Source organism: Dermacentor silvarum, chromosome 11, assembly GCF_013339745.2.
Source record: "Dermacentor silvarum isolate Dsil-2018 chromosome 11, BIME_Dsil_1.4, whole genome shotgun sequence".
Classification (NCBI taxonomy): Eukaryota; Metazoa; Arthropoda; class Arachnida; order Ixodida; family Ixodidae; genus Dermacentor; species Dermacentor silvarum.
Window position 1 is genome coordinate 25,318,682 of NC_051164.1, and position 22,786 is coordinate 25,341,467.

The 22,786-nt window shown below is 45.7% G+C and overlaps 1 long non-coding RNA gene across 1 annotated transcript in view; it reads right to left on the reverse strand.

Moving 5' to 3' along the window:
* Positions 1-14,399: 14,399 nt before the first annotated feature.
* LOC119432908 (uncharacterized) overlaps positions 14,400-22,786 on the reverse strand; it is a 116,636-nt gene continuing 108,249 nt past the window's right edge. Inside the window, exon 6 of the long non-coding RNA XR_007464470.1 lies at positions 14,400-14,605. This is a non-coding gene — a long non-coding RNA (uncharacterized LOC119432908). The remainder of the gene's footprint in view (positions 14,606-22,786) is intronic.

Below are 22,786 nucleotides of genomic sequence, written 5' to 3' on the forward strand. Positions count from 1 at the left end.
AACAACAAAAAAAGGGCATCCAATCACAAGAGACCACGAAGCTTCGAGTGCCCAATGAGCAAACGGCGAATCGGCCAAAGCGGCAGAAAAGCGAGGCGCGCTGGCAGAAGAGAGGGAGAGCTCCAGGAAGCGACGCCAGGAGAAGGTCGGCCACCGGACCGGAAGTTGAAGACGGGCCGTCGGGTTCCGAACCCGAGCCACCAGGACTCCACCCGACCTGGACCTCCTGCCAACCCGTTCCTGGGTGTCGCCACCCTACCGGATCGTGAAGTGCTACCCGAGACTGGCGGACTTCTGCTCCCGTGGGTAGAACGTGAGCAGTCGCGCTACGGGCCCGAGTTTTTTCTGCTTCTTGCAGCGGTGATCAAGCATTGTAGGACCGACCGACTCACTTCGGCTGGTTCATCACGCTACGACGCAAGTCCGTAGCCTGATAGCTGCTGCTTTCCGGACGGGGCGCTGCATCACAGGAGCCAATCAGCACGGGGACAGCGGCTTCAGCTGCTATAAAACGGTTGCCAGCTCTGCATTTGGGCGTAGTTTGGCAGCAGCGCACAATCCATACGCGCCAGCCTAATTTTTCTGCTTCTTGCAGGTAAGCTCTATTTGAAGTTTTTCATATATACTTTGTAACTTGCTGTGCGCTGCTGCCAAGCTTTCATTACACTTGTATCATATTTGTATTTTATTGCATTTGTGTTTGTGAAAATGTCAAAAGACTTCGTGAAGGCTCTGGATGACTTTAAACGTGAAATTACACTTGAAATGCGCTCCGTGAAGGAAAGTGTCAAGTTCTGCAGTGACACTTGCGATGAAACTAGGGTAATAAGTACTGAATTGAAAGCCTTGAGGCACGAACTCAGCGTTCTGCTGCAAAGTATCCAAGCTCTCAAGAAAGAAAACAAGCAGCTAGCCCAAAGGGTGGACGAGCTTGAGCAATATAGCCGATTGAATAACCTAGAGATAAAGGGCGTCAAGTCGGTCGACAGCACTGATGATGTAATAAAAAAAATTGCCCGCCAATCCACCCTGTGAAGGTGGTTGGAAAGCGAAGCTTTTTACGCCACCCTCACGGTGACTGCGGCGCACTTGATATTTCACACACTACAACGTAACTTTAACCACGGCCTTTATTATTATTTACTTCACAGCAATGTTCACTACTGCTTTATGATCGGTGTGATATACACTACTAGACTACCCCATAGTGGGGTAGTCTAGAAAATGAACCGAAGCAGTTACTAGGCTGGAAGGGTTTCGAATGACGTCAACTCTCTGTCAAGCAGCTGCATAAGCTTTGCAACAGCTGCAATCTAATCTTACGGACCGCGCCGAGCCTGTTTCCGTTGTTTGCCCGCAGCCCTTATCATCCATCATGTTGGCTCATCCCTTTGAAGCTTGTTTTTGTGGTTTTTCTTGCGAAAACGAGTGCTTAGTTGTACGCTGGATGCCTGAATTCAAGTAAGCTATACTGCTATACCTGCAATTGTTAGGGGTTCGTCGGGATCGTTTTTTGCTTACAACGACGGACACGACAGAACCCTTGGCTGGTAGAGGTACAAAGCTTCGCTTTAAAAGACTTGGCGAAATCATTCAAGAGCCACTTTGTGCTGCTGACATTGATACGTGTCACAAGATAGCGACGCGCATGGAAGGTGAAAGCAACATTATTGTTCGTTTCGTGCGCCGCGATAAGCGACAGGCAGTTCTTTCAAAAGCTAGGAAACATCAGATTACGAACGAAATGCTGGGAGTTCATGGATCTGATCGGGTGTATGTTAACGAGCATCTAACCCGATCGAATAAGCGGCTGTTGGGAGCCACCATTGCCCGCAAGAAACAAATGTCTTGGAAATTTGTTTGGACGAGCGGAGGCAAGATTTTCGCCCGAAAGAATGAATCCACTAATGCCATCAGGATTATCGATGAGGGCGACTTGTGCAAGATATCCCAGTAGTGGCTTAATTGTTCACTTGAGTGATCATGGCCATGTTCCAATCGCCAACTTGTTCTCTCTATAACTCCGAAATTTTTAGCACTAGGTTCAGTAGCCGACAGCAAGAAATTTCTCTTAGCACTAAAAACAAACGCGACCGCCTTGATCATTTTTTTACTTCATTAACGACCGAATTTGATGCTTTGCTATTTTCTGAGACTTGGTTGCTCACCCATGATGATCATCATCATCACCCGCCGTGGTTGCTCAGTGGCTATGGTGTTGGGCTGCTGAGCACGAGGTCGCGGGATCGAATCCCGGCCACGGCGGCCGCATTTCGATCGGGGCGAAATGCGAAAACACCCGTGTACTTAGATTTAGGTGCACGTTAAAGAACCCCAGGTGGTCCAAATTTCCGGAGTCCCCTACTACGGCGTGCCTCATAATCAGAACTGGTTTGGGCACGTAAAACCCCATAATTTAATTTTTTTTCATGATGATCATCTTAATTTCCATAACTACGCGTATAATGGTCTACTGCGGCCTACTGGAAGGGGCAGAGGCCTTGCTGTTTACGGTAAATGTTGCTACCAGCATTCTGTCTTGGAAGACTGTTCAATAATGAGTCCTAATGTTGAATGTTTAACTGTATCGCTGCCTAACATAGTCGTCGCGGCAATTTATAGGCCACCAACTGGAAACAAACGATATTTTTTTTCCTTTTCTTGAAGAATTGCTTGAAAATTTGCACTCCATATCTCTTCAGTTTGTACTTATGGGCGACATTAATTTCAATCTGCTGTCTGATGACCAGAATACTAAAGAATTTAACAGTGTTATCTCATATTTAGCGTGTTCAAATTACATCACTCTACCGACAAGAATTACAATTGATACTGCTACCCTCTTAGATGTTTGTGTGACAAATGCCGTACCATCTTATGTCGAATCTGGCTTGCTGATTTCTGACATCAGCGATCACATTCCAATTTTTTGGGGTGCACAAAGGGTGCACAAAGGGTGATCCAAAGGGTGGACAAACCTAAACGTGCAGTTGTTAAATATGTTACACGGGAAATAACTGATCAAACCTTGATGAACTTTGAATACCTCGTTCAGAATATAAATTGGCATAGCATATATGACATAGGTGACATAAATGAGGCGTATTCAGAGTTTATTAGCAAGTTTTTAGACGCTTATAATAATGCTTTCCCCCTAATCCAACGGAAATTAAACAGAAAGCAATTCAGGAAGCCCTGGATAGGCAAAGAGTTGCATGAAAAAATGCGCACAAAGAACAAGATGTACCACTCTTTTGTCGATAGTCGGGACCCTATTGTGTACAAGGAATATAAAAAGTACAGAAATAAACTGAATGAAGAATTAAAAGCTGCAAAAACTAACTACTTTATCGAGCGCTCTACACGAATACAAAATGAGAGTAGTAAAGTATGGCGGGAAGTTACAAATCTAACCAAACGAAAAGATAATAACACCGTGAACGAGATCAATAAGCCAGATGGAAACTTTTCAGGTGTTAAACTTGCCTACGCTTTTAATAAATACTTCGTCAGTGTTGGTAAACCACTCAGTTATGTACATGACGCCGACACTGCATTTGATAACCTTATCACTTCTCTATCAAAGTCTGTGTTTTATCGCCGACATCCGCTCAAGAAATAGCCATTTTAATCAACAACTTAAAAAAATGATGTGTCTGCAGGACATGATGACATCAGATCTGTTCCCATCAAACATGCTGCAGCTTATATATCTGAAGTTTTGTCTTACCTTGCTAACGTGATGTTTACAACTGGCATGTTTCCCGATGACTTAAAAATAGCCAGAGTATGTCCAATATACAAAGGTGGTAATCGAAAAGAAATGTCAAACTACCGACCAATTTCCGTGTTGCCAATATTTTCTAAAGTGTTCGAGGGTGTCATTAATTGCAGGCTTGAATGTTTCTTCACTAAAAACAACCTCATATCATCTTGCCAGTTTGGCTTCCTGAAGAAAAAATCTACAGAGCAAGCGCTACTTGTTATTAAGGATTAAATTATTCAAAGCATCGAAGACAAGCAATACATTCTTGGATTACTTTTAGATTTTCGGAAGGCGGGTTCGACTGCGTACAGCATGACACTCTCTTACACAAGTTAAATAATTATGGCATACGTGGTGTTACACTAAACCTACTACAGAATTATTTATGTAATAGGACGCAATATGTGTGGGTGAATGATGTCTCTTCTAACCGACTGCCAGTCACTTCTGGATTAATGTACATTAATGACATTACCAATCTACCCGGTGCTCATAACATGATTATGTATGCTGATGATGCAAACATATTTTTTACTGCCAAATCTCTAAAGCAAGCAGAGGGTATGGTAAATAGGTACTACATAACTTACAATCCTGGCTACAACGCAATAAGTTTTCCTTAAGTTTATCTAAAACATGTTACATTATATTTAGACCAATTAATACTGCTGATTTACATAAAATCAGCGTTCAGTTCGGTAACGTAACAATAAATGAGGTTGACTGTATTAAATTTCTTGGCGTGTGGTTCCACCAAAACCTTTCCTTGAACACACAAATATCCAAATTGACATCTGAAATAAGTAAAAGTGTTGGCTCTCTCTACAAAGTAGCTAATCTGGTTCCTTTGTGGCTAAGACTGCAGATCTATTATGCACTTATATACTCTAAGTTGACCTCCTGTGTTCTAGTATGGGGAACCACTACTTCTACTAACTATCAGAAACTACTAATACTCCAGAAGAGAGCCCTGCGGTACATCCATGGTCACTATGGCCGACCAAAAGATTTGTCCACGTTGCCGTTATCTTGCAGGTATGATCTGATTGAAGCGAATCAGGTCTACCCTTTTCGTCTGCTGCAATATATTAAAAATAGTAAATTACACATACAAAATTATCCTATGTCTAGTGACGCATACTACTTTCGTACACAAATCCACCAGGTTCCTAAAACACGTACTAACTATGGCAAACAAAAATTAAATTTTCAGGTAATTTCAATTCTTAATAAGGTGTCAACAAATGTTAATTTTGGTGTTTCTTTGAACGTATTTAAAAAACAAACCAAACAATATGTAATTGATTCTGACTTGTGTTTTGTATAGCGCCACTTTATTGATGTGTGCTTGTTATTTGCTTCTTTGTAATAACTGTATGTTCATCTGAGATTCTGTGTTTACATTGTTACATTTTCAGTTATGCGTTATATGATGTCAAACTGCACAGGGGAGCCGAGGCCTTCGTCAGGCCTTCCAGCCTTTAGCCCCGGCTTCCTCCTTTGTAAGAAAGAAAATAAACTTCACTTCAGTTCCACGCCCAGCTGCCTGACCAGAACGCCGCCGCCGTCTGCCCGCGCCGCAAAGCCGCCTGTCTTCTCTCTCCAAGCCAGAGCTGCCACGCTCTGGTAGCCTGTCCGATGGTCTAATACACCGACCTTTGGTGAGATCGATGCCACTTCTTGAATCGTCTCATCTCCGCTTCTCCGCGTCGAGACTGTTGTGCGGCCACACATTCGCGGCCTGCTTGAACTTGCCTGCTATTGTTAGCGTTCTAGCTCCATGTGTTTCGTATTATGAGTTTTTCTTTTAGTGTTTATTTTGATGGGATACTTTTCACTTCAGTTTTATTAAAAGTTTGCGTGTGTCCTCCAACAAACGGCTTTGTCCTCAATTGGTTTCTCGGAGGCTCTGCCTCAGAGAACCGTTAGAACCATTAAACAAAAGAACCTTTCATAACAATAAGCTACTAGACTTCCTCGTAACTACTCCTTCGGAGATGTTACCTTCTGCCACGGACCATATGTTCAGAGGCGTTCGGCTCTACGCCGTCCTTTTTTTTCTATATGGTGCTCGAACCAGCACCAACCAGAACAATCACTGTTAAGGTTATCAGCACAGCATTTATTACGCTCACGTTGTGGTGGAGAGCTTGATGACAATTCGCTTTGGATGTCATCCTACTAAGGACTTTGGCAGCAGATTCCTTTCTTAAGTCTTCAACGAGACTAACTTGAAATTGAAATTGAATTTTATTTCTCGTTCATTCAAACGAGGGTAGGCTGAGACTAAAGGCATAAAGCTAAACTAAAGGCATAAAACTCCGACTTGATCAAGACCGTATGACTTCATAACATTTGCACGGCAAGCGTTGCACAACGTTACCGACGCGAACTCTCTATCCTCATATTCCACGTTCTCAAAACCTCCCCAGCAGCCATATACGTCACTACACCTGTCTAGCGGGGAATTCAACTTATCAAGCCATGTTTGGTGGACGACGTCACAACGGCTGACACCGCAATTGACCAGCCCAACTATCGACCTTTTGTCGAGTCACGCGTCGTCTTCGTCTCCCTCCGCTACTCCGGCATAATTCAGCTCTTCTAAAGTGAGCATGCGTGACTGCTGCTGTAATAATCGCGGCCAGAGCTCACGTACTGAATCCTCCGTTTTATTCAATCTTTCTTCACGGGCCTGCAGCTCTCGCGCTGCATATTTAGCATGCTCAAATGTACGCGACTCTCGCAGCGCTTCTATCTCCTCGGCTAGTTGATCTTTTTCGTGGCTTAGCTCCTTTTCAAACCAATTCATAAATTCATCAGAAGGCATGCTAAGCTGCTCACTAAGTGAAACTAACTATTCCGGGTCCATTCCTCAGCCACGGCACACAAACATGATGAAACATTTAATGACGCTAAAGAAAAGAGCCTATAGTCCTGTCGCGGACGCCAGAAATGTGAAGAAAATTACGACGGCGCTCGTCACACTTGGTTGTCCTGCCGCGCGAGGAGAAAAAGGACGCAGGGAAAACAGCCGAGCCGATGATGGAAAAATCTCAACTGCATTTATGAAAACTAATACCATACTGCATTTACGAAAACTACAAAAATCAATCAGTATAATCAATCAATCAAAAATCAATCAATATGAAGCGAAAGAAACATCTCCATGTCTCACATTTACCCTCAACATCTTAATAAATCACCAAGGTAAGAATAGCTAAAAGGCTTTCCGTTTCGTTTAAATGATGAGATGTACCTTAACGGAAATCAGCAGTGGACCGTTGAAAGTATAACAGCAGTCAGCAGTCTATCTCCTACTGCAGCGAGCTCCAATGTGCGGCGAGGTTCATTAGAAACATCGTACGGACATGATGCCGAAGTGCATGGCCCTGCGAATTCCAGGAACACCGTCTCGGCAAAAATATTCTTCGCGCGCTCTTCCCCGAATTTGTTCTTCCTCTTCTTTTCTTTTTCTTTTTTTTGTGTGTTTGTGTGTGTGTGTGGGGGGGGGGGGGGCGGCTCTGATCAGCGATCGCAGGTAGTACGCTGATCTGACGCTTTTGGGGCCTCTCACAATAGCTTTAAACACGGGCGTATTCATGCAGAATGTTTCGCGTCAGAATGTAGCCTCGCGACGAGTTCCTCCATGCCCCGCATTTCGCTCACACATGCCGGAACAGCGCGAAACGAAGCGGTGTTCGTCTGAGAGAAGCTCATGAGAAACATCATCCCCACCATCCAAGCGAGCATCAGGATCTTTCTCGATTCGAAAATCAACACCACTTGCCGTAGTGGGCGGCGCCCAAGATACGCGCTTATCAGAAAATCAGCGGCACCTGAAAATGATGATGTCGAGTCGGACGAGAAAGTTCGCTACTTTTGGCGCCAAAATAAAAGAAAGGTATAAAAATTGCTGCCAGCTGTTAGCGAACGATGGGACCAAGAGGCTTGCACGCGTGACAAGAATACAGAGAAGTCGGCTGATACAAGGCGTAGGCATAAAATAAACAAAAGGGTCAGCAACGCACACCGCGATTACCTCTGACGACACCTACACATCGATCCAGGAGATGTCAATCGTTATTTATTTATTTATTTGTTTATTGTGTTTATTTATTTATTAACGAGCCTCGTAGGCTCCCGCCAGAGTATTATGTTAAGGGTGTTTATACAAGATATAATACAAGTGGAAGCATTGTAAAGTTAGAACTAAAAAGACTGCGTGCATATAGGCAGGATGCTAAGGTATACATAACAGAAGATGATGTGATATGTTAGCTAGCGAGTGAAACTACAACTAAATAAACGGATGCAGGCACACGCAATAAAAGGGCACACATCGCAACAGCATGAATACACCCGCAGGGGCGTCTGCGTCAGCAGGCGTTTGGTGTGTTGCGACACCACGGACCCGAGCACATGGGGGTTGGACCCTCCTGCGTCTAACCGTGCGCAGCTTAGCCGTGTCCGGGGAAAAGGGGATCCTGGAGGTTGAGCCGAAGCCGGGAGTTTGGACCTTTATGGCCCCCCGGCGGAGGCAACACACCTCTTTGGCCTCGGCTTCACGTAGACGGCACCCCCGGACTGACCCACCCGGGGGAAATCGGTAGTTGCCTTTTCCTGTCTCTCTCTCCCTCCAACCTTCGTCTTTCTCTCTCACTTTCAATCTTTCCTGTTTTCTTCTCTCTTCCACTTACTTCCAATTTTCCCAGGCAGCAAGGGTTAACCTGGTGTATTTTATCCAACCTTGGGTATTCTATATTAGGTTATAGTAGCTACGTACAGCTGGCGTCTGCGTTTCCTTCGGGTCTCGCAGCGTCCCCATGTTGGGCTCGGTGGTGGGCGGCTGGCCTAGCTGCCGAAATCGAATCAGTCCTTTATGGCTAAGATGTCATTCCCCCCACTTCATGATCGCCCTCTTTTTAAAAGAGGACGCACCGAAGAAACTTTTCAACTATTCAGCCAGCGCAAAGAAACGTTCCCTCGCTTCCATGTGATACACAGTCAAGACCCTGAAAAGAAAGTAAGAACCATTTCACCCTTCACTGTGGCCAAATGTCTCACCGACACACTAGGTGCTGGCTACAAAGTGACGAAATTGAGCAGTGGTGACCTTCTTCTGGAGGTTCGCGACACTCAACAGCACGGCAAACTTTCAAATCTGGTAGCATTCCGTAATGTGCCAATCACTGTTAGCCCGCATCGATCAATGAACATAAGCAAAGGAGTTATCTCTGATGAAGATCTCTTAAGCCTAAGTGAGGAAGAGCTCCTGGAGGGCTGGAAAGAACACAACGTGATCCAAGTGCAAAGAATAAAGATCAAGCGGGACAACCTGGATATTCCAACTAAACATCTGATCCTCACCTTTGCGTCGAGTGAGCTACCGGAAACCCTAGAAACAGGATATACCAGAATTCGAGTCAGGCCTTACATCCCAAATCCCCGAAGATGTTTCAAATGTCAACGATATGGCCATGGTTCACAAAACTGCCGAGGCCGACTGACCTGTGCGAAATGTGGCGAACACGAACACGCATCCGACAACTGCAGTGGCACGCTCCACTGTCCCAACTGTGACGGTGGACACGCAGCATACTCTCGAACTTGCCCCACATGGAAAAAAGAAAAAGACATAATCACACTGAAAATCAAGGAGAACATCTCGTTTCAGGAAGCGCGGAAACGTGTTTCTTTTTTCCATACCACAGGGTATGCTGATGCGACGCGCAAGGGGGCAACGTCGCAGCAGACTCCGGCATCGGCCCGGTCCACAAGGAGTGTGGCCGCGCCGGTGCCACCAGCCCCCCAGGAGACAGCAGCCATCGCTGCTGCGCCATCTCTTAAGGAAGGCCCGTCGACCTGTGGGTTGGTGGCCTCCAAGGCCCTGCTTTTTGAGGCAAGGCCTACCCCGAAAACTCTCCGCTCGAATGAGCGGAAGTCCAGCGGCTCCCAGGAGTCGATGGACACAACTGCAAGCCAGCCGGCGCACTCAGCGCCTTGTGAGCGGAGCGAATCTCGCGACCGCTCCAAGAAAGACAAACCACGGATTACGGGGCCTGGAAAGGCTCTGTAAGCCACTTGACTCCTCTTGACACACAGCACAAGAACACAAACAATATGGATACACAAATATTACACTGGAACGTGAGAGGTCTTATGCACAACCTCGATGACGTTAAAGAGCTTCTACACAAATACAATCCAAAGGTGCTGTGTGTACAGGAGACATATTTAAAGCCAACGCAAACAAATTTCCTGCGGCAATATGCCATCTTCCGCAAAGATCGTGATAATGCTAACGCCCCATCTGGCGGCGTAGCAATAATTGTTGATAAGTCAGTAGCTTGTCGGCACTTAGTCCTTCAGACGCCCCTCGAGGCAGTATCAGTACGAGCAATTATTTGCAACAAATTGGTTACTGTCTGTTCCATTTACATACCACCGGATTACCACCTTAGCAAGACAGAACTTCACAGCCTAATGAATCAGCTCCCTGAACCTTACGTGGTCGTTGGCGATTTCAATGCGCACAACACTCTGTGGGGAGACTCCCGGTGTGACTCGAGAGGTCGACTAATAGAAAACTTTCTAGTGACGTCCGGTGCTTGCCTATTCAATAAGAAAGAGCCAACATACTACAACATACATTACAATTCATATTCCTCAATAGATTTAGCTATTGGCTCTCCGACTCTCTTCCTCCACCTGCAGTGGAGTGTCATAAGCAATCTTTTGGAAGTGACCACTTCCCTGCGACATTAAACTTGGTAAAACAAGAAAATGGTCCTCCGCATCCTCCTAGATGGAAACTATCAGCAGCAGATTGGTTGTGTTTTAAAGAGTCAACCTGCATATCATCGGATTTTATCAGTGATTTTAACATAGACGACGCCGTAGCGTATTTTACTGCTTTTATTGTAGACGCAGCAGAAAAATGCATTCCTCAGACAAAGGGCAGCTCATCTAAAAGACGGGTTCCCTGGTGGAACGACGACTGCAAGGAAGCGCGAAAGAAACAAAACAAAGCATGGAGCATATTGCGCCGATTTCCAACTGCTGAAAATCTCGTTGCGTTCAAGCACGTCAAGTCACAGGGAAGACGGATGCGCAGACAGGCAAAGAGGGCAAGCTGGGAGAGGTTTCTCTCAAACATAAACTCTTACACGCAGGAAGCGAAAGTCTGGAATGGGTTGAAAAGACTTAATGGCCAGCAAACCCAGCCATTACCCCTGGTCAATGACCAAGGGAATACATTAAAAGACCAAGCTGACGCTCTTGGCAAGCACTTCGAGCGTGTATCCAGTTCAGTTCACTATTCCGAGGCATTCTTAAAATATAAACATATAGCAGAACTCAACGTAATAAACCGCAGATGTAGACATGACGAACCTTATAACCTCCCCTTCTGTATCGCCGAGCTGAAAGCCTCCCTGACTGCTTGCCTCAGCTCTGCACCCGGACCTGACAGAATCATGTACGACATGATTAAACACTTTCACGAAGACACTCAAATGACACTGCTTGCACTGTACAATGCTATATGGGCTGCAGGACATCTCCCATCTACATGGAAAGAAGCCATTGTAATCCCAGTCTTAAAACAGGGCAAGGACCCATCCTCTGTGACAAGTTATCGCCCAATTGCGCTCACTAGTTGTCTATGCAAGTTATTTGAAAAAATAATTAATCGGCGTCTTCTACATTTCCTGGAATCTAACAGACTACTTGACCCTTACCAATGCGGTTTCAGAGAAGGCCGGTCTACTACCGACCATCTCGTTCGCATCGAAACAAACATTCGGGATGCTTTCATACATAAACAGTTCTTCTTATCTGTTTTTCTAGATATGGAGAAGGCGTATGACACAACGTGGCGTTACGGAATCTTGCGAGACCTGTCGGCAATGGGCATCCGCGGGAACATGCTAAACGTTATAGAGAGCTACTTGCAGAATCGCACTTTCCGGGTCAAAATAGGTAATGCGTTGTCCCGTTCATTCATACAGGAAACTGGGGTACCTCAGGGAGGCGTTCTCAGCTGTACGCTCTTCATAGTCAAGATGAACTCACTTCGCACATCATTGCCTTCAGCCATATCTTATTCCGTGTACGTCGACGACGTACAGATAGGCTATAAATCCTGTAACCTTACAGTGTGCCAACGACAGGTTCAAGTTGCCCTGAACAAAGTCTCTAAATGGGCCACAGAAAATGGCTTTAAAGTAAACCCAAATAAAAGTTCGTGTGTTCTATTCACACGAAAGAGAGGGCTCGTAGCAGACCCTGAACTGCAACTACACGGACAGCTCATACCAGTAAACACAGAATACAAATTTTTAGGCACAATTCTAGACTCTAAACTGACTTTCATTCCCCACATAAAGTACCTTAAAGCCAAATGCTTAAAAGCAATAAACATTCTTAAAATATTGTCGCACACCACATGGGGCAGTGACAGAAAGTGTTTGTTGAACTTATACAAAAGCCTCATTCGTTCACGCATAGACTACGGTGCGATAGTCTATCAGTCCGCCGCCCCCAGTGCCTTAAAGATGATCGATCCTGTTCATCATTTAGGCATCCGCTTGGCAACCGGAGCCTTCAGAACAAGCCCTGTGCAAAGTCTTTATGTGGAATCAAATGAGTGGCCCTTAAACCTTCAAAGGTCCTACTCAAGCTTTATGTACTTCCTGAAAGTAAACTCGGACTGCCGACATCCTTGTTACTCCATTATAAATGACACTACGTGTGCCACACTTTTCCACAACCGACCTACCGCAATGCAACCCTTCTCACTGCGGGTGAGGAAACTCAGCGAAGAAAGCGGTGTCCCACTGTTTCAACACCATGTAATGGCTCCGGCAAAGCCGTTACCGCCGTGGCAATGGCAACTTATAGAAATTGACACATCGTTTGTTGATGTCTCGAAGCATGCTCCGGAAGTACATATCCGGATGCACTTTCGTGAACTTCAATCGAAATACTCTTGCCCGGAATTCTTTACTGACGCATCAAAGTCACATGCTGGCGTGTCCTATGCGGCAATCGGTCCATGCTTTTCTGAATCCGGTGAAATGCATCCAGAAACAAGCATATTTACGGCTGAGGCTCATGCCCTATTGTGTGCAGGGAAGTATATAATGAAAACAAAGCTTCAAAAATCAGTTATATTCACCGACTCATTAAGCGTAGTAAAGGCATTAATGTCTCCTCGTAAACACAAAAACCCTGTGCTCAGTGAGCTCTATTCAGTGCTGTGCACAGCATATACGTCTAACCAACGTGTCGCTATATGCTGGGTACCCGGCCACAGAGGTATTGAGGGCAACATGCTTGCAGATGAAACTGCCGTTTCAATGGTAAGGAAGGGGAACACTTCCTCTATAGCTGTTCCTGCAATAGATATGAAGCACTTCCTGCGCAAAAGCCTTAGGAGATATTGGCAGCACTTATGGGACGAGGAAACAATAAATAAACTTCACGCCATTAAACCACAACTAGGGAATTGGCCACCCACTACGAAAACACGACAAACCGAAGTCATCCTTTGCCGCCTCCGAATTGGTCATACGTATGGCACGCACTCGCACCTGTTGACTGGTAATGAACCCCCTTCCTGTAGCAAATGTGGCGACACGCTAACTGTAATCCATGTCTTAATAGAGTGCAAGGAATTAGAGACTCAAAGAAAGAAATATTTTCCCTTAGCATACAAACAATACATACCTCTACACCCAGCAATGTTTCTGGGCACAGAACCGTTCTTTGACTACAGGTTAGTTTTAAAGTTCCTTGAAGATGCCGGTACATTGCGAGTCATCAGCCCCCAACATTCGTAGCACATCCTCTCTCCAGAGGCTGCTGCTGCGACAGCAGTATTATAGAGCACGTGCTTTTCAGGCCTTGCGTTCAAGGGTCCTGTTGAGGCACCAGTGCTACTTTCACGTACACGTTTTTACCTCAGAACAAACCATCCATGGTCATTTCCCACATCTCTAGTCACTGTCATCATTTTAATAGTTATATATTTTACGCAAGTTACAGCGACTGTTTTTAGGCCTATTTACAGCCACTTAACATACACCATTCACAGCACATTCCTCTATTTAATAAACAACTCATCGGAAACTCATTACCATGTGTATGGCGCTCTTTGGCCATATCTGGCCCTTGCGCCATTAAACCCCACTAATCATCATCATCAGCATGAATACAATAGTTAATTATAGATCATACAATAGGTACTGTACAATAGGTACAATGCAATAGCTAATACAATAGGTAATGCAATCGTGTAAATGATAATTTTAAGCTATAATAGAAAGGAAGTGCTTGCTAAATTTTACGTGACCTTTTAGACGGTGGCGTCATTTCCGCAATATAGTTGTGTGCGAAATACAAACCGCACAGTGGGCTCACTGTACGCAGGAATTTTCGGCCGAAGAACATGAACTCCACAGTCTTTGGCAGCACTCCCTTGTGAGCGATCCCTCGTGTTTGAATATCTTCATCATTGCAAATTTATCTTATTTCCTTTACGCTTACAATTGTTATCCGACGATAAACAAATAGTGAAACCCGTCAAAATGCTTGTTTGCTAAGTAGTGCTTTGTTTTCGTTCACATTATCCAAGTGTTCACAATAAAGTGAAACAAAGTTCTTCTGCAATACGGCAACTTCCTGTATTCGTGAACACGTTCTTTTAATTTTTGCAGGCTTCCGAATAAATCTGGAATATTTTCCCGTGACAATACACCCTGTAATAAAGTTCGCAGTAGTTGAACACTCCTCTCCTATTGTGGTGCCTTACATGGAGCTCGCAGTCAAGTGTGTCTGTGGAGAAAAAAACACGAAATTAATTTTTAGGGCATCCATGCCTAAGTTACCAAGGTTGTATGAAATAACTTGTGAAGAAAATGTTTAAAAATGTTGGCGACTTGTCCAACACGTGAATACGACCAACCAGCCTAACACAAGGCAAACTACGCATAGTTTAAACTGTTTTGATAAGGGTGTTCCTACTGAAATGAATTCAACAATTTTAAAGTAAAAGCTTTAAGGGCTCCGTTATGCAGAAAGCTCGGCGTCGCCGGCGCTGACCGTGAGCGAAAATTGTCTACCAATCACAGCACGGCACGCGGCGCGTTTCCACCAATCCCACAGATGTGCCGCTCAGTTTCTTGCAGCACCACCACATGGCGCTCGCCTACGCGGCAACATTGTACGCAGACGACATTGTGCTACTAGCGGACAATAAAAAAGATTTACAGATACTTGCGAATATCTGTGGGAACGCAGCGACAAATCTAGGCCTTAAGATTAGCACGGAGAAATCAGGGATTATGATCTTTAATGAACACACGAGTAACTTCGTGGTGTCAATTCAACAGCAAGTAATATACATAATGAAGCAATATAAGTACCTCGGCGTACACACAAACGAAGGAAAGAATTACTCAAGCAACCACCAAGATAATCTGAAAATAAAGGGGAAGCGGAATGCAGCAATAATGAAACACAGAGCACTGTGGGGCCACAATAAGCATGAGGTGGTGCATGGAATCTGCAAAGGAGTAATGGTGCCAGCGCTAACATTCGCAAATGCCATTATATGCTTAAAATTGGATATATTGGCGGGTTTGGAAGTTAACCAAAGATCAGTAGGCCGGTTGGCTTTGGGAGCACACGGTAATACGACAAATGAGGCAGTGCATGGTGACATGGGTTGGGCCTCTTTTGAAGTCAGAGAAGCACAAAGCAAAATTAGTTTTAAAGAAAGGCTCAGGAACATGGATGAAAATAAATGGGCGGCTAAAGTGCACAAGTATCTCTACATGAAAAGCATGGACACAGAATGGAGGAAGAGGTCAAGGAAGTTGGCAACCAAGTACAGGATAATCGAAACTGTAAATAGACAACCAGGGGTCATCAGAAAGAAAGTGAGAGAAATAGAGACCGTGAATTGGATGCAAAGAATGGAAACGAAAAGGAGAATGGAGATTTACAAGAATGAGAAGAAAGAAATTAGAAGGGAAAATCTGTACAATAACACAAACGGCAGTGCCTTGCTATTTGAGGCTCGAGCCGGTTGCCTAAGGACGAAAACATATCGGAACAAATATTCGGAACTAGATGAGACATGTGTATGCTGCAGTAAAGATCCAGAGACCACTCAGCACATCCTAACGAATGCTACGGGATCCACCCAGCGAGAACCGTAGGTAACGTGCAACTCCCAGAAGCGCTTGGGTTTAAAGTGGAAGGCAACATAAACAGATCAGCCGTAGAGATCAGCAAGAGACGATTAGAGTACTGGTGGAAAAAAAGCAGGGAAAAGATGGATACGACCTGATCTCTTAAAATCATAGGCAGCGGTACAAGGTAAATTTTTCAAAAAGAAAAATAATGAGAGGTATACAAAAATGCTCGATAAAGAACATGTATACTATACCTGTATAAATCAAGCAGGCCAGGTGACTATTTGTCGCCGCCCCGTTTCAAAGGGGATGCCAATAAATCATCATCATCATCGTCATCATCATCATCACGGCGGCGCCGGCCGTGCGGGCACACCGAAAAAACGAACCAGAACGCTCGCCTTCGCTCATAGTATTCGCCGCAAGCATTTCCCGGCAAGGATTACAGTTGCACAAGCTGCCAGGAAGCGTAAAAAGCAGTGAGGGACCCTTTTACGCTCTCGCGTGCTACTCTTAAAGGCGGAGCTTAAGCGTCTCCCCAGTTTTTTTTTTCACACGCGCAAGCTCTACAACAAGGAAACATATTTCAAATTGAGAAGCATCAGGGCATCCGAGGGGTTCGTTTTTCCTTACAATCACACGATGTCACAGACAATAATGAAGCCAGAAAAAGTACAGGGCAAAATATTTGCTATGCTTAGTTGAAATACGAAACAAAATTTGCAGTTTACATCGAAACACGAAGCACTGACAGCTATAACAATGTTTGGCATTGTGCTTCAACTCCTCGCACAGGGCTCTAACTATACGCCGGTGCGACTATACGCCGGTACCGCAGACACGGGTACGTCAAAATGTTTACCACCGTCAAAAGTTTTAACAATCTGTCTAGGGCTTCTATTGGCATCTGAAGGGCGTCAGGACCTGCCCGTAAAGAGCGTCGCCAGTGACATTGCATCGCTTTCAGATTGTCAGCACTAACACTGCTGCACTCTTTTTGGTAATCTAACAAGGTTTCGGATAAAATGCATGCGCTATGAATGAAATGTGTTATGGCTTTTGTATGCGCGCAGTAATTTCTCAAAAAAGTCGGTCAAGTATGTAAGACCGCAACTTTGACGGTTAGATAGTATAGCGTCTACCTTGCTGATAAAGCATGTATAAAGATATAGCACATACGTATACAGGGTGTCCCAGCAAACATTAGCCAAGCTGTTAAAAATAAAACATAGAATATCCGATGACGCAGCCAATGGTATAAAGGACTGGGAGGCGGCCCTGCGAGGTGGCTCAGACATTCAGGCCCACAAGGCCTTGGTCCAGAGAGCCAGGCTGGCGGCTTCGACCAATGGTGTCCCAGGATTAGGGACCCTACACTATGGGGGCTCACACCAATAAAGGCTTTTCACCACCACCACCACTAATGGTATTCTGTCAGCAGTGACGTACCGCACCAGGAAGATTTTTTGTTATAATCTAACTATCAATAATTACGTGAGAATAATTGACCAACAATTTAATTACTGAATTGATGGAGCGAATATCGATATAAATGTAATAATTCTGTTTTAGAATGCCTGATGCAGTTGTGTGCAGTGTCGTATGTGTCGCGTAATTATTTTGTCCGCGTTAGAACAACACGCAAGAATTACTGTTAAAAATAGCCGCGTGATGACGCGACAGCATGCCGCGACCCCAGTACCCCCCCCCCCCCCCCCCCCCCCCCCCCCCCAGGTACCAGGCGTTACTCGGAAGCATGAACCTTGCTCGATCTCTGCGTCATACCATCTATAAACGATCTCTGCGTCCGACAGTGAATTAGCAGGCTTGCTAACGCAATTGTCGCTCGCTTCATGGATCAGAGAAGCTTTCTTTTTATTCAAATTAAAGAATCTTTTTCATTCATGCCGCTTGAGAAAATTGCGTTGGCAAGCCTTCTCTATCTCAATCTTTGACGCAGCGACCGTTCATCTAGAGGTTCCATTGAATGCGCCGTATTTTTGGCCTAACTGTATATAGTGTTTTTTTTTTTTCTCTCTTTTTTGCACGTGGTGTTAGCGTGTCTCGCAGGTTGTGTTTAATGCTTTTTTCCGTGTTATTGTTGATCATCATCTGACACACACGCATATTGTACTTTCTTAATTTTCTCGTTGTCATTTTTATTTTCAAGGTTCGTACGCCTTTGAAGCAAAGCATCCACGAGTTGTTACGTTTTTGTTTGATAAGTTCTGCTCCTAGCGGCTTTCGTCACCCCACGCATGCTCAGAATGAAGCGTCTGTTATATGCAATATTCAAAAGACTGTTTTCATCATAGCTTGTCAAAACTGGCCTTGTCATATCAGATGGTGAATCCGTAGTTAGCAATTGCGGCACATACAGATGTACGGGTGATGACAATAAAGGCTAGTTGCAAGTCAGCGCCCGTCATGTGTAGTATGTGTCCCTGTGCCTGTGTTTTTTAGCGCTGCTTTCTCAACCGTTCGACCATGAACCGATTCGACCACACCAAAGTTATGCTTGAGATTTTCCAGCTCTTCCAAACTAGACAGTCGCGATTTCAGCGACGTTATGAGCGCTGAAGGATCGCCCTTTGCTTTTGGCCCACCGCCGCCACGCGTGGCCACTGACGTTCCAAAACTCAACTCATTGTGCGGAGGCAAGACGAAAAGAAGCACAGGTTATAACATGATTCACGTCCGTTAAAACGATCACTGTTGGCCGTTGTTTCGTAGAAAAAATAACCAGCTTCGTTATTTCAGGGCGAAGTTAACTCACTGTAGCGAATTGGCGGTGTAGACTGAGGTTACCAACAGAGCGGCCAGTAAAAAGTTTTACATTCGAGAGAATGAGTCGGCAACGCGCAACCAATCTTTAAAATTTATTTTGAGGAAAACTAAACGATTTTAAGTCGTATTTTTTGGCACAGATGGCCACTGTGCAAAAGAGAACGTATTTCCAAAAGTTTATCAAAGCCAGTGGCTTTCGAAAAATCGCCGGAGTTGCCCTTTAATGCGAAAGATTTGCCGTCGGTACGAACGTCCGCTGAGTTATCATTTTCTCTACTTTCGTATTTCCTTAAATTATAGTTCTTCTTTTCAAATAAACCTAATACAATCCTGCCCTTATGCTTTCTCTGCCTTCGATGTCCGTTTCTTCGTATGGTTGTGGTAATGGTCTTAGCACTCGCATGTAGGCGCATTGAGTATTTTTGTGTTTGCCTAATGAAATCATTCGTAAGGGTGAAACATGTCACAGTTTCGCCCTAAGGGCGTAGCAATGAATGCGATAGCAACACAGCAATGTCAGACGAAGTAAGGTGAGCGGCTTTGGTAGCAATATGAATTGTAGTAAACATGAGCTGATTAATTAAGCAGGTGTGCTGCGGCGTAAGTAGACCGACATGAAGAGAGATTCGATGACCACGAGAAGGCGCGTGTGAAACGGTGGTGTTGATGAGAAGCGCTTCCCGTGGGCAGCGCGTGCGAAGGGACACACCTGTAGCGCTGCACTGCCGACCCGGGCAGCACTGCATGTGTAGCGTGCGTTGGAAAATGTGGCCCGACTATTACTAACTGATTGAACAAGCGTGGTGTGAGCGCGCACAAACAAACATGAATAGATCACACTGAATGACTGCAGACAACGACTGTCAAAACGCTGGCAGCAAGCGCATACGCCGCACCAACGGGCGAAGGTACGTGCGGTCTATCGCTTCAACGGAAACTGAGCGGCGAATGCACGGCGCATAAAGGTCAGAGCCGTGTGGAGATAAGCGACGGTGCGAGCGAGCGACGAGCGCGGTTGTTGGCAGAGAGGAAGTGCGCCCCCCCCCCCCCCCTCCGCTCCCTCCGGCGCTGGCTTCCCGCTTCCTTGCTTGCGCGTAGGAGATTGAGTGCGTTCGCTCTCCGTGACAGCGCGCGTCCCCGCACGCTTCCGCTCGGGCATACGGCGCGCGGCGAAGATTTTATCTATAGGAAACCTCACGGCGACGGCGACGGCAGAAATCCGGTTGAAGTGTCCATATAATTGCTATCGCAATAATAAGGTAATTATTAGTCAATATATGAAGGTTTCCATTCAAAAATGGCTGCTGGAGTATTTCACGGCCCATTATCTCTTGCGTAGCTGTTTTATCTACGTTTACAAACACCCATCAAATGAAAAAATTAAGAAAAAGATTTAGAAGAACGCCATTGCTACACCTTCTGGTTGAGTGCTATCGGCAGTTGCGAACATCATCACGCACTCTGCGAACAAACTAAGCTCGTTCCTTGTCAAACCCGGAGACCCGCAATTTTATCACGCGTGAAGAAGTTTCCAAGCGCGAAAGTGAACGCTCAGAAAAAAGGGATAGAAACAAGCAGAAAAAAAAACAGGAAGAGCTGTGCTGTCGTTTTCTTTTCCTTTATTTTTATCATGTTTCTACACGTTTTCATGTGTATCAGATGTTGGCTATAAATACCTCTTTTGACAAACAACGACCAACAAGCACGTCTCACCGTCTTACTGTGATTAGGCGCTTACCCTGGCGCGAAGCATAAATTCATGCTATGAGCGAGGCTCATCTCTGCCAGTGGTCCAAACCTCTCCTGGAGAGCCGTGTAGTTTCTTGCAAGCATAAGCAATTCGTGAAAGCCATCTTACCTGGTACCGTGTTTTGTAACCAGACTGTTTAATTTCAATTCATTTCGCACTTCATAATTCACTCATAAGCCGCCACAACGCTTGGCGCCACCGCATATGCCATGATTTACCACTCGGTAGGAACCAACGTTACACGACAAGGATCACTTTTCAAACTTCCGTGACTGCGTGGACCCGCCACCAATTCTCGCATCTCGTGGCGCTGCTGTCGCACTTTGCTCGGTCAGAACGGCGCAGACGGGGCGGCGAAGCACTGTCCGCGGCTGTTCACGTTGTTTGGCGGTGTGTATATGCAAGTACATGCGTGTTTTGCTGCAGTCTCGGTGCTTCTTGCGACACTCTTGTGCGTGTTGGATGCCGTGTGAATTTTGAGGAGTTCACGGCCCGAACCATCAAATCTTATTTTTATGCGCGGTTCCTGTAGCAAGTAAAGTCTGCTCGAAAGGGAGCAAAGCTCATGTAGTTTTGATCATTGCTCTTGTGAATGTGGTGCTCTGATGAAATAAAATACTGCTAACTTCATGTGTGTTTTTTTATCTCACCCCGATATTTTTTTCTCGCTTGGGTTGCCACGTGGTATAACGTCATAATGGAGTTACATATAAGCATGCAGGTGTTCCGAGAATTATTGCCACACCACCGGCTTTCACTATAAGTCGGACAATGGTTAGGGTGAGCGAAGACTTGCACGTACCGACGTGCACCTTTTGCGCAACCTGTGGACACGTTCGCAGCACATGCCCGGTGCGCAACGACATCACGAAGGCAACATGCATGTGTTGCGCGGGAGTGCACCTCTGCAGCAGGTGAATTGCTAAGAGTATGTATATATCGAGAGAAGGTGCCTTGGAATTATTCCCACTATTTTAAACAAGTGTGTAATCGTCGGTGAATTTTTTTTCAAATACGATTGCATGTCGTCGATTTAACTTGAGAAACTTGCATGTTCCTTTCATGAGCAGGAAAGTACGTCAATGCTTCGACGCCTTTAGTCTAAATGTTGCTGAAAATGAAGGCTGCTAAAGTGGAAGCTTCGGAAGGATGGTGTGACATATACTCGAGATTCTAAAACAGCGCAACTAGACGGGATACCAGACACAGAAAGACACACATGGAGAGCCGTCTTTATTCGTCACGTATACCGCCTTGTTGCGCTGTTTTAGAATCCCAAGAAAATAAATAAAGCTGCATAAACTTGCTTGGCACCATGTGAGCACCACTTAAACCTCATGTCAGCTTATCTAACGTCTATGGCTGGTGTTGCCGCAGACGGCGAGCTAAGTAGTAGCGCCCAATATTCGTACATGTATCGGGCATAATTTGTTCAACCATGTCTGCGAGCTATACTCAAGCACCAGTTACGTGAAGCAATCACATATGTTAAAATATATATACCAAAAAGTGGAAGATATGTTATGTATGAACTGCGCCTTGGTACAGCGTTTGATCGGCATTCTTCTCTTTCATGTTGAAATCAGTACCTTAGCATGCGGCAGTTTCTTCGGTCTGCGGACGCAGTCGTTGCTGTGATTCCGGCTCTCAAGTGAGATGAAACCCCCGAATGCCTGTTCCTCGACTTGGAGCTGTTTCCGGGGTGCCGCGGCCGCCTACCGAGGCGTCATGCTACACGGCCCACCGATTGGGTCGTGGGGCGTCACGCAGCAAAAATGGGGAGCGTTGTCGCGGAGCGCGGGGAGTCGAGCAGCGGCAAAGACGAGCGCCGGTCACTAGAGGCAAGAGGCAAGGTACGTGAGACTATCTATTATTGCGATAGCAATTATATGGACAGTCCAAGCGCATTTCTGCCGTCGGCATCGCCGTCGCCGTGAGGTTCCGTATAAAGTCCAACGGCGATAAAATTGTCGCCGTGCGCCGAACGCTGTGTGTGCAAGTGAAAGCGTACGAGGGGAGCCGGCAATCCCGGCTCAATGTAGCGAACGCGAGGGAGGGAGGGAGGGAGGCAGGCCTGAAGCGCGCGGGCGTCTTTCGCGTGCGCGAGGTACGGGGGTGAGGCGACGGAGAGGGAGGGGGTGCATTCTGCTCCGTCGGCTTCTTCTCACAGCGCTGCCGCGCCGTATCGTGTCCGTATCGTATCTGCGATGGGCGTCTTGCGCTGGAGTTTGAGGTATAGTAGCGGCGCCTGGTGGCGGCGAAACGTCATCTGGTAGTACC